This window comes from Panthera uncia, assembly GCF_023721935.1.
Source record: "Panthera uncia isolate 11264 chromosome C1 unlocalized genomic scaffold, Puncia_PCG_1.0 HiC_scaffold_3, whole genome shotgun sequence".
NCBI lineage: Eukaryota > Metazoa > Chordata > Mammalia > Carnivora > Felidae > Panthera > Panthera uncia.
In genome coordinates, this window is record NW_026057584.1 from 95,537,250 (window position 1) to 95,554,295 (window position 17,046).

A 17,046-nucleotide genomic window follows, 5' to 3' on the forward strand; every position below is an offset into this window, starting at 1 on the left:
ATTCCCCCCTTTGACTTGAGGTTGTGGGCCCATGAAATGAACCATTAGATCCTTTAATCATTAAAGAATAAGCTAATCCAGGCCATCCATGACTTAACATGGTACCAACTCTGTGAATGAATGGGAATATCTTTCTTTTGTTTGAAATCAGATGTTTGAAAGCATGAATTTTTAAAAACAACTTTGAGTTTTCATCCTGATAATTGACAGTGTGTAGACCTTTCACTGTAGGAGAACTTTAGGGACCAGATTGTGATAAACTGTGCAGTATTCAGGAAACAGTTTCTTTTCATGGCTTTTCTTAAACTTGGAATCTTTAGAAAGCATTGTTATTTACATTATACTGACCTTTGAATCAACTTAGATTTTATCATCCTTTTTTTATTATTTTAGAAATCTAGATGAATGCAAAGTGTTGGAGAAGGACCAAAAATAAATCAATGTTGTTATTTTACAATAGCATTGCCATTATCGATGTTATAATATCAGCACCATTATCATAATTAGTGCAACATTTTAATTGGAGGGGAAACGATCCAATAAATGTGTTCTACTATTAATATTTAACTACTGGCTGTGAAAAAAACCAATATTATATTATAAAATATTCACTGAATGTACGATGACAGAATTAAAACCTATTTAGAAAAAAAAAAATATTCTCTGGCAAGGGAGAAACCAATGAAATCTCCAAGAAACTGGTCATTCTGAAATATCTAAGGGTAGATCTTTTATGGGAGTGCTTAAATATCTGATATCTTCTGTGGAGGGAAATAAAATGAAATTGCTTTGAGTGCTACCTTTCAGAAATAAACTAGCCTTTCCTTGTGGCTGAAACATCAGAAGGAAAATGGTACAAGTTCCTTCTGAGCTCCTTACGGCATTGGTGTTTAGTATATTAAAGGAATCTGATTTATAGTGATGAGTTACTAAGAAGAAATTGAAAGTTTCCCATCCCAGGGGTTTTTACATGCAAAATTTAAGGAACCCATTATAGTCCATTAGTTTAAAAGGTAAACTTATTAAATCCTCCATGATAAAATAGCTAGTTCTGATTTTATGTTAAAATTAAAAAGGCATGGACAGCATTTTTAAGACTCAGTATAATACACTTCTTGGCTCCGCTTGTAGCCAGTGGTAACTGGTGTTTAATGTGATGCTTTAATGATGATTTAAATTGGTCCTTCTTCAGAGGAATAGAAAGATCCCCAGAGAAAGTAAATTTATGAAATGAGGTAAGTGAAATTCAGAGTAAAGTGATGGAGTGATTGGTGGGAAGGAAGTCTTACTGTTTGTAGCCCTAAAGACACGTTAAAAGGAATGAGAGTTATAGGCTAGTGTTTCAGATGGCCTCAGTCAAGAGCCCATGGGGACTGGATAGTGAAGTCCCACTTTTGCTCGTGAACACAGGTGTTCCAGCGTATCTGTGTCTCCCTGGTCTGGAGCCAGTCAAGTCAAAGAACGTTCATCAGCACTGTTAATGTTTGTTCTTCAGGTTGGCCAGCAAATAAAAATAATCATAGAATTACAGATTTTACAGCAGAAAAGATACCTTCACTAGAGCATCAGCAAGTTTTTACAACAAAGGAACAAACCACCCTAGTAGATTAAAGGACAAACCAGAAGTGACCCATTTTGGAAGTTAAAGGGCCATGTTGCCTGAGTCTGTGAACTATAATTGCAATGCCCTTTTCAGTATAACAGTAAAGTGTACCTGTAAACAAATAATTTATAATAAGCAACCAAACGTATGTATCTTATAGGTGAGTTATAAAAAGGTATATATTAAAATTAAGAAAAAAACAGCTATTTGCATAAAATAGTCACCAAGGTTGAAAACCACTGAAATTCTCCTTTTTCCAGTGGACTTAAGAGCAGCTGAGTAGTCTCAGAAAGGCCATTGTAGATGGAGGAGAGATGATGCATTTTAGTTCCCTGGACAAGTCACTGCCCATCTTTCTAACTCAGCTTTCCCATCTATAACATAGGCATGATAAGAGTTCGTAGTCTCTCATAGGATAATGGTAAGAATTAAATAAAGCATGTAGACGGCTTAGAATACTGCCTGACAGAGGGTACATGGAAGTCATTCTATGAGCTTTAATAGGCATCAGTACTGAGGATTTGGGTCTCACTGTTATGTAAATCTTGCATTAGAGAATCAAGACCTAAAATGTAATATTTCAATCTGATTACCCCAGAACAGAGGCCACATATTAACCTATATCCACACTACAAACTGGTGTTATCCCAATCCCTATAAATGTGTAAAACATGAAATAAGACACAGATCATATCCTTGAGAAAATTATAACTTGAGTCCACTGAAAAACAGTAGTCATAATTCCAAATGTTGGCGAGAATTTGTATTTCAGAATTAAGCATCTAGTGCCACATGTAAACTCTACTTTGGGGGCGCCTGGTGGCTCAGTTGGTTAAGTGTCCAATTTTGGTTCAGGTCATGATCTCACAGTTCATGAGTTCCAGCCCCGCATCAGGCTCTGTGCTGACAGCTTAGAGCCTAGAGCCTGCTTCAAATTCTATGTCTCCCTCTCTCTCTGCTCCTCCCCTGCTCATGCTCTGCCTCTCTCTCCTTCAAAATAAATAAAAACATTAAAAAAATTTTAAACTTTTGGCCCAACATCAACTTTGTTTCATATTTTTTACATAAAATTTAGTTGTATAAGTAATAAATGTTCATTAATACATACATTGAAAACTATAGAATTTAAATATCCTTTTTATACAGTTACCCAGGAATAATCATTCTTCTCCACATGTGGACTTCCAGTTATTCTTTTCTATGTATTTTCCTATTTTAATGGGAGCATATACATGTACCATTTTGTAATATGACTTTTTATAATGTCACAGGTGGAGCCTTTACACATCATGATGTGTGGTTTATAGATTCAACTTTAATGGTTGTGTAGTGATCCATTTTCCATTTGTAACAATGGCAGGGGGTCCACCAGCCCCATGCATAAATGGGACACTGTAAGCCCCAGTTGCCCATCCAATTAGTGCCTTCTTTCAGTCTCAGTAGTGACCATGCTTGATCATAAAGTTTATGGTCACTGTACGCATGGTGACATTTTTAACCCCAGGCGGAACTTGCCAGCCCCTCTTAATTGCCCCACGTTTCCTTCAGCAGCAGAATTTCCCATCTGTGGATGATGATAAGAAAAGGGGGCAGGCTCTGCAGACATGAATATTACTGTCTTCACTTTGGCAGTCAAATTCTCTGAGCTTTGCCTCTGCTCACTGAGGTCTCAGGATGCTCTTGGAGTAACAGTGAGAATGAGAATAGTGGGCTGTGAAATACATAGAAAATATACACAGTTATTCTTTGAGTCATATAGCCCTGCCTTACATTGTATGGATGTGTGATAGTTCACTTAATTCTCACTCACTACTGTTGGACATTTTCTTTGTTTCCAAATTTACTATATTATAAGTGTAACTCCCCCATCTCCCTAACTCATCTGCCTATGAGTTCATATTATGTCACATGAAGGACTCAAATGTTGCTGGCTCTTTTCCATCTTCTCCCACCTCCAGATGATACAGAAGCTCAGTTCACTCTTCTCCCTCCACACACACAAAAACAACTGCTCCACAGTCATTTCAGAAATCCCCAGAAAGCTCATTTATATGTACATGAAAACACATTCTCCCATTCCCTGATTGACCCTCCAATACACACAGCCCTGGGTGGAAAGCAATTTAGAGAAGGCCCCTGTCTGTGACTGCTGCTCTAGGAACCCCCACAAGGACCCTGATGTCTCCCTCACTAGGCTATATTCTGTCTTCAGTTTTGCACAACTAATAATCTTGAGGGCTCTGCTGTGCCTTATCTCAGATATTTTGTTCCTATTGTTTTGCATTCCCTAGGTCTCCTAGGGGGAAAAAAATGGCAGGAACGCCCCTTTCCCCTGTGGGCCCCAAAGTGTCATTCCGGGGATGAGAGTACTAGTTCCCAAATCCTATCAAAAGATAGACCCATCCACTTGAGCCTCCTGTCCCTTTCTCTATAGGAAAGCACACAGCATGCCCACCTCTCCTTTTCCTTTATGATATAACACCGCGGAATTTTCTGCTTCTCGCCTTGCAGACTTCCTTTCCGAAGAACGTGAACTCAGGCAGACACACACCGGCACTGCCCTGGCCTTAAGTCTGGCAGGTGCATCAAGTGACCCATCCTGACTTAGGCTTATCATATGGATATTGCACCTGAATCTTTTGTGCACATCTGTAATTGTCATTTAAATTCTGTCCTTAGATAAATTCTTAGGAACATCATGGTTGACATGAAAGGTATGCCACAGACATGTTCACCATAGCTTTACTTGATGTCTGGTTGAGTTCTGGCTACATCTTAAATTGCCACTGAGGACACTCAGGATGGGAACTGATGATTTCTCTGGGGTGTCAGAACATAGCAGTGTTTGCTCCAGTGGTGAAGCCACAGAGCTCACATATCCAGAGATGCACACTTCCTCGCAGGATAGATGTTTTTACCCAGTGGCTTCCAATAACATTTTCAGTGACCATCAGAATCACAAAGCTATCACTTTTTAAAAATTTTTTAATGTTTATTTATTTTTGAGAGAGAGAAAGAGAGAAAGAGCAAGAGCGAGCGAGCATGAGTGAGGGAGGGGCAGAGAAAGAGAGGGAGACAGAATCTGAAGCAGACTCCAGGCTCTGAGCTGTCAGCACAGAGCCCGACACGGGACTTGAACCCATGGACCGCGAGATCATGACCTGAGCTGAATTCAGATGCTTAGCTGACTGAGCTACCCAGGTGCCCCAAAGCTATCACTTTTTCTATTGAAATAAAATTTATGGACAGTGAAATGCACAGATCTTCAATCTCTGAATAACTTCAACGATCATAGAACCAAGAGGTCCTTCAACCAGGCTGTGCAACAAGATCACATGTGTTCTCTATAAAAAGTACAGTCTTCCTGCCCATAACGCCCAACCATTTAGGCTTTAGAAACTCTGTAATGAAGTTGGTATGTGTGTGTTTGTCAGGGGAGAGAGGGATTGCTTTTTAACTTCCAGTTGATTCTGATTCTATTCCCTTCAATTTATAGATATCAGGAACAAAGAAAAGATACAGACAGGGTCACATCTTCTAATAAGTGAAATCAATTCCAGGACTCATTTCTGACCACCAGTGTCAAGGGATTTTTTAGCTCCCCTAAAAACCAGTGGGACATGGGGAGTGTACTTGAATTTTCAGTGACTATTTCTAGCGTAAAATTTTGGGGCTTTATGTGAAAATAGTCACTGATGTGCATAAGAACACTGTTATAACTTCATTTTGATTTTCTAAAATGAAAAAAATATATATATCCAGGCTTCTGAAATCTACTTTAAGAAAAAAATGTAGGGATACACACACACATACACATATATATATATATATATATATATATATATACACACACACACACACACAGGCACTAACGTTTATTTATTTTGAGAGAGAGACTTTGAGCATGGGAGGGGCAGAGAAAGAGGAAAAGAGAAAGAATCTCAGGTAGACTCGCACTGTCAGCGCAGAGCATGACGAGGCGCTCAAACTTAAGAACCATGAGATCATGACCTGAGCTGAAACCAAGAGTCAGATGCTTAACTGACTGAGCCACCCAGGCTCCCCAAATGTAGGGTTGTATTTCAATGGAAGTATCATTCTATGGGAATACTTGTGAGTACTGGTCAAAGGGACAACAGAACTCTGTTAGGACTTATAAACTTCTATCTGAAAAGGAAATTGCTTATAATTCCCCAAATGTCCTCTTCCCTCTTTCTTATATTTTACACAGCATTATTTTTTGCCTAGAATGTTCTGTAATAAACGACTGCAGTTATAATGAGTTATATTAACATCACGTTGTTACTGTTTTGAAGCATGTGGGGAGGTTTTGTATTAATTAAAAAAAGAGAGAGAGAGAAAGACATTTCTAGCTTTTCTTCCTTGCACGAGAATTAGGCTTTTTAAATTTTCTTAAAAAGTTTCTTTTCACAAATATGGTTCAGCCTCCTAGATTTTAAGAAACATAATAGACAGCTAGTATTCACATGGATGTGCTATTTAAAAGGAACGTGGCTCACTATTGTTATTCGGTGCTGCATTTTTATGTGTAGGAATTGATGTATGCCAAGAAAAAGGCAATTAAGGCTCTTATGCTTATTTTTCAAGGTGTATTAAACTGGCTTGAGTTTTAACTATATGTTTCCTTTAAGAATCTTAAAAAAAAAAAAAAAACACCTTGAGAAATATTACCAACTGGGTCCATTGCCCTAAACAAAGAAGCAGATTCATTTTCATAAATAAATCTGAATTCCATTAGTTTTTCAAATTTACTTGTAGATTGAGGAAGAGGATAAGTATGCTAATCGAGGATAGAGAAGATGGAAAATTATGATGAGAATTTTCTCCATGCAGTCGGTGCTGGTCCTGTTCTTTGCGGGTATATTAAAAATTGAAGGCCTGTTTATTCAAATGTTCATTCAACAAATTTTTACCATAAGCGCACGATGTACACGGTGTTGTCTGAGTCATTTTGGTGGAAGCTTATACCCCAAAACGGCTCTTCACATCTGTAATGTTTAGAATCTGCCATGTGGGTCAATCCCTGGTTTATAAATAATAATGAAAATTAAGATGACAGTTCACGTTCATTGAGAGAGAACTATGTAGCCAACATGTTCTAAGCACTTTTCACTTCGTAGTTGCTCTTTGCAAAAGCTTATAGCAGCTGCTCTTATTGTGGGTACACAAAAGGATATTGAGACACAGAGAGGTTCAAAGTCTTAGCTAAGATCACACAGCTAATAGTGTCAGATCCCAGGCCATGTGGCTCCAGAGCCTATTCTCTGAACCACCATGTGACTTGAATATCTGTGCCCATTAGTTGATTTTTTTTTCTTATAAATTAGTAATGTAGGCCTGTATGATTACCACATAACATTTCAGCGTTGGACTATGTTATGTAGGCAACTGGCACATAGTGGGTTATCAGTAAATGAGCACCGTCCACATTTATGATTTGGCTCTCATATCCAGGGCATAGCCCAGCTCCAAACGTTAGGTGCAGGAAAGAAACCACAATAATTTAGTTTATTAAATAAATGAATAATTTATTCAGTTTATTTAATATGCAATTAGTAGGTTGTGAAAACCATGTTTTTTCTAATATCCTTTAGGGGTAAAAGTCAAGTTTGTAAGTAAACTAGAAGTTTGTGAAGTTGTACTCAGAAATGAGTAGCTTACAGCTGCACAGCACATATCAGGAGGGTTGAGAGATGAAGCCAGAGTATGCAGGTGGAGGATGATTAATCTCATCTGATTTGAAAGAAACCATCAGTAGAAGTAGTGGTGTGGGATCTCAGCTAGCCTGCTGGAATTTCAGGCTGCAGCAAGCAGCGCCTCTCATAAATTCTTGACCTGTCTCGGAAGTAGCTTCCCTCTCTGAGAGCAGAGGGAGAAGAGGGGGTCATAACTGTGTGCTTAACTCTGAGCATCGGGAGGGATCTGATTCTTCTTGGGAAGTAAAGGAAAACTTTTTTTAATGTTGGTTTATTTTTGAGAGAGAGAGAGAGAGACAAAGCATGAGCAAGGGAGGTGCAGAGACAGAGGGAGACACAGAATCTGAAACAGACTCCAGGCTCTGAGCTGTCAGCCCAGAATCCAATGTGGGACTCGAACTTGGTAATGACAAGATCATGACAGAGGCTGAAGCCAGACATTTAACCGACCGAGACACCCAGGCGCCCCTTTATTATTATTATTATTATTATTATTATTATTATTATTTTAGGCCATAAAGAAAAACTTAAGAAAGCAAATGAGCATCCATGGAACAAGAGGAACCAAAGCAATAGTTAGATTGTATACCCTACCTGGTTTTTGAGAAGTAAGATATCAAACGATTCATTGAAAATGTAACAGTGAAGTCATGGACACTCTGAAAGAGAACACAGCCCACAGAGGATTGAAGGTTCTAATGTGGGCCCTAGATATTCTGAAAAAGTCTGAGTGTTCCATCTAAAGCCTGAGGGTTCTCTGTTTGAACACATTGTCTTACTCGCCTTCTTGTGCTTGACTGAAATGAAGTTGCATGTCAGGCCTGGGATCAGCACAAAATTCACTCTGTGCATGAAAGTCACAGATTTGGTATCTCTGAAAGCACATGTGGGGGCTAAAATATGTTTAAAACTTCTTTCTTTTGCTAAGAACTTTAGAGTATCTGAATTTTTGGCTCTGTCGTGATTGGGAAACTCTTGTTACATCGTGAGCTCAAATTTGGTGATCTTTCCTAAATGGCATCATACCACAGAAGGAGAGCATGGCTGACTGCAGGCAGAGCAGTCCCCGTGTGGCCCTGTAGGAGGTCCCCACGCCTGCCTGTTTCTGTCACTACAGTATTGTCCCTGGAGGTCAGCATCTGACTTTGGACAGAAGGCTCTGAGAGTGAGGGCTCTGCTGAATAGGTAACTATGTGAACTATTCCCTCACCTGGCTGTTTTCACCAATGAGCTTCTTTGGCGCACTTTCATAGCTTGTGCAAACAGCCCTGATTCACTAGCTCATCCAGGTTATGCCAGCAGCCAGCAGCAGTGATTGTTGGCTCTCAAGCAGCTGGAGGGCCTGGAAGGGCCCCCTGGCAGCAGCCCCAGAGTTGACCAAAGCCACCACAAAGTAGAATAGACACATATAATGGGTTCCCAGGAAATAACAAATCTTCCTACTTTTGTGCTGCAGAGACATTTCTCCATTATCACCTTAAGATGGAAACCAGGGCCCTCTCATCTAACAGAGGCCACTTACCCTGGCAAAGGGCAGCTTGGCCACGCACGTGGGAGGCACTTTGAAGACAGTGGCAGCATCTGTGCATGCATGGACACACTCATAACAAATCTCTTGAACCACAGTAGGGTGAGAAGGAAGGAAGTGAGCTGTTTAACATAATGACATAATCACACAGGGAGTTCAATGATAAAACCAGATTTTTAAAGGGTATGCACATTCACTAGACGAAAGGACTGTTACAAAGGACAAGAGACACAAATTTAAAATAATAGCATATTTGAATATAAATGTTAATAAGCCAAAATTTACCAAACCCAAACGTTAAGAGTGTCAACCAAATTTACATTTTTTAAATAAATTGCCCTGTGGCATAATGGTTAATACTTATGGTCACTGATATCAGGAACACCTGAGTTTGAATATCAAGTCCACATCTTACTAGCTGTACCTAGGGCAAGTTCCTTAGCTACTCCAGTTGTAAGCTTTTTCCGTCTGTAAAATGGGAACAATCACAGTACTTTTATCATAGCTTTATTGTAAAAATTAAATGGGATACTTTATAGAAAATATTTAACAAGGCCTAGCATATTCAGTGAGGGCTTTTTAAAACCTTGTACTATTCTCATCCTTCTGAGAAGAAAAAAAACACATATGTTTCCTCAACCACTTGGGCCTTTTGGTAACATCATGAGAACAGCAGCATTTGCAGCAGCAAGAGTAAATGGCAAAGTTAGTCACCTCGTACTTTCTGTCTGTAGACTCTGTAAAGTGTTTCTCACACTGGGAAGGATGGGTTCATTATCCCAAGGGGAGAATCGATTTCCAGAACTGGTAAGGCAGTTAGCAACCCTAGATGACTCATCATTCTCCAGTCTGGGTAAATTGCATTCCAAGTACTGGATACTATTCTAGAACCGCTGTTGATAATCCCTGAGGAAATGGCATATTGGAGATAAGCGAAAGGACCAGAAAATGGGAAAATACAGTTCTTATTTCTATAAAGGAAAAAAAAAAAAGTTCTAAAAACCAGAGCACAGGGACTTCATATTGGTACCTGGAAAATGTCTAGAAAGCAACAAATGATAAAGATGGAATCACTAAGACACAGCATGAGCTCACTAAAAATAAAGTGTTTTTTTTTTAACAGATTAAAAAAATTAACTGTTAATCATGAGACTGCTATAAGTTGGTTGTATCAGGATTTCATTAAGGCATCTATCTTTTGACTCAGGATAATGTTCAGAGAGGATTAAGAAATATGTTGGTGGATCATTCAGTTGGATAGATGCATAATCAGCTGCCCCATTGTACACAGATCTAGCCAAATAAAGACTAATTAACTCAGAGAAATCTTTCCAGACCTATGCCACAGAGGTCTATCTTCAGAACTACGTTACTCATCATATGTTATCACTGACATGACTATTAGAAGGCAAGCAAGTTTTTTAATGTATAGGTAGTACTAGCTGGGAAGGGAGAATAGCTGTGATCTTGTCAAAATCATAATTCTGAATGTTCTATAATATCTTAGTATCTTAGAACAGTAGGCTGTGGTAAACAAGATAAAATTTAACAGTAATAAATGTTAGTTCCTGCATTTGTAGGTTAAAAATTAATTTGTTAAATCCCGGAGCTTCAAAGCAATTAGCGTTCGGAGGAAAACTTGGGACAGTAGTTAAAAATAAATTCAGTATGAATCAAGAGTGTGCTAAGAGCCAAGTCAGACAGAGGATGCTTAATAGGAGGATAATGTTTTCTCTAGACACTGTGATTAGCCCTGCCACATTCTGCCTCATGCAGACCACATCTTAAAGGGTTTGGTTCCAGATAGTTTCACTTCAAGAGAGAAATTGACAAACCAGAAGGTGTATTAAAAAAAAAAAAAAAGAAAAGGAAAGAAAATGAAATAGTTTGCCTTTAGAGGGATCTAAAAACCATGTTGTAGGGAAAGATGGAAAGAACTTAGGCCACAGCTACTTAATTTGGGAAAAGAAAAATCAAGAAGACATATCACTTAGGTCTCTGAATATTATAAAAGCTTTCTTATGGAATCATATATAGATAGATGTAATATATTTCTTAAGGCAAAAAGGAGTTAATAAATAAAGATTTTAGGGGTGAAAATCTAAAGAAAGAATTTATAACAATTAGAGGTGTCCACTTATACCATGAGCTGGTTTTTGGAGCTAACAAGCTTTAACGTAGAAAAACATTGGCCAGGAGTGCCTGGTGGGTAAGTCAGTTAAGCATCTGGCTCTTGGTTTCAACTCAGGTCATTATCTTATGGTTTGTAGGTTTAAGCCCAGCGTTGGACTCCACGCTGACAAAATGGAGCCAGCTTGGAATTCTCTCTCTCCCTATCTCTCTCTTTATTCCCCTCCCCGCCTCAAAATAAATAAATTAACTTTAAAAATAAATAAATAAAAATAAAAGCATTGACCAAATAAACGTCTTTTGAATGTGAGGCTTTTAAAAGAATGATTACATTAAATTGAATAGTTATGTAGATGGTTCCAAGTTGTGTTGTCCAGTGATGAGAGTCTTCTTGTAGGGCAGCCATTCTGCCTCTTATTTAATGCCAATGATAACTTCAGGAATACGCAATGGGAAGTATCTTTTCCATGCTGCAAGGAAGAGAGTGTGAACATGAGTCTGTATGAGTAAATTAGACATCTTTATGTAGGAGTTTATACCTCATGGCTAAACTGAAGAGGCTTCTCTAAATTCTTGGCAAGAAGTAGACCTGAGGCTTTATTGCCATAGAGATCTGAATCTCTGAAACATCCATGTTAGAGCCGGGTAGGGTACTCAAGATGGTTTACTTTTTTTTTTCTTTAAATTATTATTGATATCTATTTATTTTGAAGGAGGGGGGCAGAGAGAGAGAGAGAGAGGGAGAGAGAGCATCCCAAACAGGCTTCATGCTCAGCATGGAGCCCTATGTGGAGCTCAATCCCACAAACTGTGAGGTCATGACCTGAGCCAAAATCCAGAGTCAGACGCTTAACCTACTGAGCCACTCAGGTCCTCCTCAAAATAGTTTACGTTTTAGGCAAAAGATCAGGTTAAGTTGGAAAAGCATTTATACAACCTCAGAAATGCTTGACTTTGGTTATGTAATAATTGGTTGGAGTTGAAGGTCAACCCAGAGGTTTTCAATTCCTAGGTATTTGTGCTTTTTTACATATTATTCTAAATATTTTGTCACCACTCCTAGGTAAAAATTAATGTTCCTACCTATGACCTTATTACTAAAATGAGTTAACCTAGATTAAGCACATAATTTATGTGTACTAGATAATATACTGAATCCTTTAAAAATGTTTAATCATTCAGTCCTCTCAAGAACCCTAGGAAGTAGATACTGTTATATCTTAGTTTTTAAAGATGAGAAAATTGTAACTTGCAGAATTTTTTTAAACTTGCTCACATTGCTAGTAAGTGGAAGCTAGGATTCAAATGAGCTCAGACACCCACCCTATGAACCGCACACTTATTATGGTGTAGGTTCATAGACAAGGTATTCAGTGCAGCTCAGTGGTTAAAAGCAAGTGGTGATTTTGAATCAAAGGGTTCTAGGCTGAAAACTTAGCCCCTCATTTACTGATTCTTTGATCTGAAGTAAATTGCTCAGTCTCCTTGATCATCACTTTCCTCTTCTATAAAGGGAGTGGGGTAGGAGGAGGACTAATAATACGAATACCTAAGATTGCCCTAAGATTGAATGAGATGATGCATGCAGTATTAAGCACTTTTGCACGTAGTAAATTCTCAATAAGTTTAGCTATTGATGTTATTAATAAGTATGTATTATTACACAGTGTTGGTTCAGTTGCTTATGACTGTAGAAAGTTTGTCTGTTTGGATTCTACAGGTAATTCTGTGTACCAAAATGGAAGACATAATGCTAGGAAGAGGCTAAATTCTTTGTTTCTACTCTTGCATGTTTAAAATATTTTTTTTCGGAATTCAATGACAAATATTCTGATTATGGTACAGAAGTCACGATTCTAGTACATGGTATAAATCCATGAAATTTTCTTCCAAATGGTAAGCCATTCAAGTTATACCAGTGAAAATAAAAGAACAATTTCTTTTGTACCCTAAATCCCTTATGCATCATGCAGTTTTCAGTATGTGGAGGAGGATTACTGTTTTCCTGCCTCCCAAACTCCTAAGGCCATTTAGAGACACCAGTTTTCTTGCCTTTCCTCTCTATCATCAAGTCTGTCTTCCTGTGCCCCTCCCTCAACCTCTACTGAAATAAATAGTTGGCTTCCACTTTGGATGTTTGCTGACAGCTTTCAAATCCCACCGCTCTTCCTTTCCCTTCTGTGCCACATCTCAGCAAGTTGATAAGAAAGGCTTCCTTTGTCTCAGTCAGAAAGTTCAGACCTTGCAAGTGCTGGCTGCCCAAGCCATGTTCAGAGCTCCCTGGAAACCTTCCTTCATCTCCCCAGAAAAACTCAGTGTGTGAGTAATAAATCTTTTCATAACTTTTTGGTGCATACGTGGTATCATCAGTCTCGACATCCAAACCAAATTTTGGAGTGAGGGTTATGAGACCATATTGCTTCTGTAGGGTGATGACAAGTCCCAGATCACTTCCTGCATGCAGCATCATCACTCATCTGGAAAATGCCCATCTGCTTCTCCACTGTTGTTGGCACTTCCTTTAACAGCTAATTTGTCCCTCATCTACTTAAAGTGGAATTCAGTCCCTCTAGTCAAGTGGTCTATGGGCATATTCTTGTAAAATTTCAAGTATTAGGTACTTCTCATGTTCTGCTAGCTATTCCAGAAGTTAGAGTAGAAGGGAAAGATACCCAAATCTGACAAAGAAAACCCAATGCCACCTTAGAGAAATAGACCAAAAGTCTTGCAGACAATTCCAAACCAATCCCTATTTAAAACTCTTAGAAAATTAGAACTAAAAGTAAAATTCCTTACTAAGATAAATAGTTTTATCTGGCAGCCACTATCACTCTCAATAGGAAAATATACTGTAGATATTGAAGTATAGTCAGGACCATGGTGCCAGCGATTAGCATATTTTGTAAATGCCTTTTTGGAAGTTCTGCCACTTCCCTTAATACATGATTCAGAGGTAAAATTACACTGCTATTGGAAAGGAGGGAAAACATATTGTTATTTTCAGGTGGCATTCTCTATACTACAAACCTGAGAAATTAAGTGAAATAAACCTAAGAATTAATAAAAGAGTGTAATAAAGTGGTCAGATATGACTATTACAAAAATCAGTTGTTTTCTGTCAGTGAGGAATAATGGTTCAAAAAATAATTGGGGAAAATTCAGTGTATAATTGTAAGGAAGGTCATAAAATACTATTTAAAGAAAAGTGTAGAACTCATTTAAATAAATGTATACAACTTATCGAGAGAAGTCAAGAATTTAATAAAGTGGTATACCATGTTCCTGCAGGGGAAGACCAAATATTGCAAAACTGATATTTCTTCCCCAAATAATTTAAAGGTTGATTATAACCTTTTAAAAGAAGTGAAAATCAATTGGATTATAGGAGGGGAATGAGGAGGACTTAATGATTCTATAGACAATGTAGAAAGAAGCAAACAAAAAAAACAAGAAATGTTTGAGAGGAAGAAGAATAACAAATGATGGCTTACTGTATTAAGTATTAAAATGGTATCAACTTGTAGTTAAAGTGTGCTTATAGCTCTAGATCAGGTAAATCAATAAAACAGTATAAGTCATCTGACAATAACTTTACCGTATTTAAGTGTTTAGTACTTCTAAAAAAGATATCACAGGGGTGCCTAGGTGGCTCAGTCAGTTAAGCACCAACCATGGCTCAGGTCATGATCTCACAGTTGGTGAGCCCCTCATTGGGCTACACGCCGCCAGTGTGGGGCCTGCTTGAGATTCTCTCTCCCGCTCTCTCTCTCTCTCTCTCTCTCTCTCTCTCTGCCCCTCCCCCCACACACTATCTCTCAAATAAATAAACTCAAAAAAAAAAAAAAAAAGCCAGGGCACCTGGGTGACTCAGTAGGTTAAGTGTTGACTTCAACTCAAGTCATGACATCACAGTTCATGGATTCAAGCTCCGCATCAGGCTCTGTGCTGACAGCTCAGAGCCTGGAGCCTGCTTCACATTCTCCCTCTCTCTCTGCCCCACCCCTACGCACACACTCTCTCTCTCTCACACACAAAAACAAATCAACATTAAATTTTTTAATAAAATAAATTAAAAAAGATATCACCTATCAACCAGGAGACAAAGGCTGCGTCTGTAAATGTTCTGGAACAATTTTTTCATTATTTGGAAAGAAAATAAGATGCTTACCTGACAGCATAATGTGAATCCCATATGAGTTAAAGAGGTAAATGCACCAAAAAGGGGAATTGAAACATTATTAAATTTGAGGAAAGTGACTATTTAATTGCTCTTGGGTGGGAATGGACTTTCTAATTATAAAGTCAATGAAGAAAATCACAAAGGAAAAAGATTTTCTTAACTTTATAAACATTTAAATGTTATGAACCTGAATATATTACAAACAAAATTAAAACACAGGAAAAGAGAAGACATCAGAACTAAAACAATTTTTGCTATCCTCAATACGTGAAGATTTAATATAAATTCGTAATGGAAACATTGTGACAGGAATCTGCACAAAGGATATAAAGAGACAATTCGCAGGAGAGAAAATACCATTAGCTAATAAACATAGGAAAAAATTAGCCTCCCGTGTAGTCAAAGAAATAAAATGTTAAATAATAATAGAGGATGTTTTGCCTACAAAACTGGCAACATGTTTAGATGGTACTAATCGGTGCTGGAGAAGGAAGAGTAGCACTCACATACACCCCAGGGGAAGTGAAAATCGATAAGGCCTTTACAGAAGGCCAAATGGTAATGTGTATCAGGAATCAGTGAAAACATTCTAAGGCTTTTACCCATTAATTCTATTTGCGGTGCTCCATTCCAAAGAAATAATTTATGATTTAAAATGAGATTTATGTTTAAGCACAGTCTTTGTAGCATTATTTTTACTAGTACAAGTGAGACAAGGTAAAATAATCTATAGTATATATCCCACAATAAACGCTTTTGCATTCAGTAAATGTGTCATCATTTTTAATGGTGTGGGAAAATATCCACTTTGTTTTAAGTGAGAAAAAAATCATCATTTAGTAAATCAACTGTCATGTACAATATACATTTTATACCTCTAGAAAGTGACCCCATGTTAATGGTGGTTATCTATGGGTTATGTAATTTTGAGCAATTTTTGTTTTCTTCATACTTTTGTGTACATTTCACTTTTTTTCTAAAATGGTCTTAGTAATTTCAAATCAGGAAAAATGAGAACTTCATTACTGCTGATCAGCATTTATTACCTTATTTGTTTCTTATTCCCAAAACTCTCCAAAGGATAGACATTGCTCATAGAATATATATACTCTACTTATATGTTTCCCTCTTGATGAGATGAAAATGATAGATGTCTAACATATTTATTTCATAAGGATACTGTGAAGATAAATTGAGATAAAGATGGAAACATGATTTGGAAGAAAAAACTATAATAAAGATATAGTAAGTTGGATTTTGTCACCATATATGTCCCAAGTCAACACATTAAATAATTTTTGGTGACTATCAGGCATGGGCCTGTGCCTCCGATTAAATAATAATGCCTATAAAGCATTAGTTAATAAATTAAAATAATGTATATCAACCTCTAGAAAGTGCTGTCCAGGACTTTGTCTGGTGTTGGGAATGTTCTCTAGCTATGTCCTCTGATATGATAGCCATTGAGCCAAACAGCATTTGACATGTCACTGGTGTGACTGAGAAACATAATTTTTATTTATTTTTTTTTAGTTTTTACTTTTTGGTATGAAATTTATTGTCAAATTGGTTTCCATACAACACCCAGGGCTCGTCCCAACAGGCGCCCTCCTCAATACGCATCACCCACCCTCCCCTCCCTCCAACCCCTCATCAGCCCTCAGTTTATTCTCAGTTTTTAAGAGTCTCTTATAGTTCAGCTCTCTCCCTCTCTAGCTTTTTTTTCCCTTCCCCTCCCCCATGGCCTTGTGTTAAGTTTCTCAGGATCCACATAAGAGTTAAAACATATGGCATCTGTCTTTCTCTGTATGACTTATTTCACTTAGCATAACACTCTCCAGTTCTATCCACATTGCTACAAAAGGCCAGATTTCATTCTTTCTCATTG

The 17,046-nt window shown here is 37.8% G+C and overlaps 1 protein-coding gene and 1 long non-coding RNA gene across 2 annotated transcripts in view; one reads left to right on the top strand and one right to left on the bottom strand.

The window, feature by feature from the left end:
• The window catches only part of NCKAP5 (NCK associated protein 5), a 776,078-nt gene that overhangs the window by 530,729 nt on the left and 228,303 nt on the right, over nucleotides 1–17,046 (top strand). The window lies entirely within an intron of this gene.
• LOC125911917 (uncharacterized) lies at nucleotides 2,899–7,995 on the bottom strand. Its single transcript, XR_007454506.1, has 2 exons — nucleotides 7,915–7,995; nucleotides 2,899–3,314 (listed from the first exon to the last, which is right to left on the bottom strand). It is a non-coding gene; the product is annotated as an uncharacterized LOC125911917 (long non-coding RNA).